Source organism: Anastrepha ludens, chromosome X, assembly GCF_028408465.1.
Source record: "Anastrepha ludens isolate Willacy chromosome X, idAnaLude1.1, whole genome shotgun sequence".
NCBI lineage: Eukaryota > Metazoa > Arthropoda > Insecta > Diptera > Tephritidae > Anastrepha > Anastrepha ludens.
This window is the reverse complement of record NC_071503.1, coordinates 63,143,612-63,146,158: the sequence shown is the minus strand read 5'-3', so window position 1 is coordinate 63,146,158 and position 2,547 is coordinate 63,143,612. Positions and strand designations below refer to the sequence as shown.

The following is a 2,547-nucleotide window of genomic DNA, read 5'->3' as shown; positions in this document are numbered from 1 at the left end:
AAAAAGGAAAAAGAACTGTCGCGCTAAGAAAAAATTTCTGATCGAGCGTTATATTAAAAGTGTTAAGTGGCAATTTGTTGGCCTTTCGGTTTTGCGTGTGAATAAAGGCTAGATAAAAAGTGCGTAAAAAGTCCACATGTACGCGTTACCAATGACGTCAATTTAGTGAATCGACCACCCACAAGTAAGCCTTGGACCACGGCAAAGAAAGAGCGCCATCAGAATTTGCGTATGGTGCTCGCATTTGGATCATCATTGAACGAGGGCGAAATATAATATTTTAATTAAATTTTTATTTATATTAAAGGTGAGTTTATTATAAATTGTGAATTTTTAACTTTGTACTAGTAATGTAGATATGAATTTTGAAAAGGCAGCAAAAATTATGAATTGTGCATTTCAACACCAACAATAAAAGATATTTGGCAAATTAACGAGCACCGCCCTCAAGTAGTGATCATAGTGTGAGCGCAGCATTATGATCTGAATATTCGTAAGTATGCAACTCTGTTTTTCGTACATTTCGCAAAATATTATACAGCAACAAGTGAGCGAATTGCACGCGAAAATACAAAGGTAAGATTATAAAATATATAATTATATATAATTAGTATAATTTTGCGATTATTGAATTTCATAACTAATTCTGTGTATTATAGGCATCATCAGCATATGTGAACAATTTGAATGCTGACAAAGAGCTATTTGCTGAAGCACAGAAAGACTGATGAGATTGCGATCATCCCATGTTGAAGATATCTGGGATGTCGCCATATGGAAGGATATCTATAATCCCCTCGTTGCCGCTGCTAAGAGGTAAATATGTTAATACGTGAATGTGTATGTGAAAGTAAAAATGTGCCTTTTTAGATGTTTGTGTCATCTAAGCTTTAAGTGACCTAGAGAAGCCTACCTATATAGTATGTGCAAGAAAATCATTTGCAGCTGTTTGAATTTGTGGGACGAATGTTGGGCAAAGCGGTGTATGGCCAGATACATCAAGCGTTGTACTCCTGTATGGATGAGCTGCCATCATTGGACAACGAGCTCTGTCGCAGCCTCACATTCATTAAGCACTACAAACAAGATGTGTCTGACTTGAATTTAACCTTTTCGGTGGATCAGGATGTCATGGGGAAAATTGTATTGCATCCCGGTAGGAAAGCTCGCGCGGTTACCAACCACAACAAACTGGTGTATCCACTACATGGCTTACTTCCATATGAACACACAAATTCGCGAACAGACGCAGGCCTTTAATCGTGGTTTTCGCGTGGTGTTTTTCTGTATTACAGATTCAAAGGTGTTTATGATAATCAGCGAAAAAAATGCGAAATTTGCTACATTCAGTTACTACAACAATATTGAAGAAATATTATAGAAAGTAATCCATGTTGGTTCTTGCTTACTTTGTAATATGTAATGCACACGATTCGTGCATTCTTCGTACAACTATTATTAGAATAGAATTACTTTAAACTAATTTATATTGTACGTAGTAATTAGAGCTAACTTACGCGCTTTGTTAAAGAATTATAGAAATTATTCCATGTTGGTTTTTGCTTACAAGGTAAGCAAGGGGAAGAAAGTTCTGTATACATAAGATGAAATTGCTTTATGTTTTTTTTTGCTCCTAAAACTGCAACACTTATGTTGAAGATTTGTTATTATAAATTATGTTATGTATATCGGCGTGGATGCGTAGTGAAAATGTAAAATTTATAAATAAAAATATCTTATTTGAAAATAAGAGAACTGTAAATGAAACTAAGAAAACCTATTTTTTTGTCCATTTCATAGCAACTTTATTTTTCTACAACAAACTTCAGGTAGGGAATTACTAAAATAATGGGAAATCAAAGCAGTGAATCCAAGTATTCCTACAGATCATAAAATAAATTTACAAAATTTTGATGCAATTGCATCGTTCGTAGGTTGTAGGGGTTGTTGTAGCATCTTAGGTTTGCTAGGGTATAACAGTGTGGTGACGTCAATCACCTTTTAATAAAGGGTGAATCGCGAAGTGTAATTTGTTTCTATTAGAGAGGTATTGGTTTAATTAAGATATTACGTTGAGGGTGTAGGTGTGGATTTTTCCGTTTCTTCTGAGTAAGGAGGAAGGAGGACCAGTTTGACTAGTGGTCTAGTCACCTGTCCCCTTTGGGTCGTGATGTCCACGATGCGTACCTGATTGTCGGGTCCAGGATGTAGTTTTACCACTCGTCCCATTCTCCATTCGTTTGGTGGTAGGTTGTCCTCTTTAATGACGACAAAGTCCTCTACCTTGATGTTAGGTTTTTGATGTTTCCATTTCGTGCGTTTTTGTAATTCGATGAGGAATTCCCTTTACCATCGTTTGCAAAAGGTTTGATGGAGGGCTTTCAATTTCTGCCACCGATTAACAATTGAGGCAGGATTCTCGCTGGTTTCTATTTCTGGCGGAGCTAAGAGATGCCCGCCAACCAGAAAGTGAGCAGGTGTGAGAGGCTCTAGATCAGATGGCTCATTTGAAGAGGGACTTAAGGGTCGCGAATTGGGACAGGACTC

At 36.9% G+C, this 2,547-nt stretch overlaps 1 long non-coding RNA gene across 1 annotated transcript; it reads left to right on the top strand.

Annotated features, from left to right (window-relative positions):
• The first annotated feature begins 395 nt into the window (after positions 1–395).
• Positions 396–1,767, top strand: LOC128869250 (uncharacterized). Its single transcript, XR_008455244.1, has 3 exons — positions 396–576; positions 660–816; positions 871–1,767. It is a non-coding gene; the product is annotated as an uncharacterized LOC128869250 (long non-coding RNA).
• The last annotated feature ends 780 nt before the right edge of the window (positions 1,768–2,547 follow it).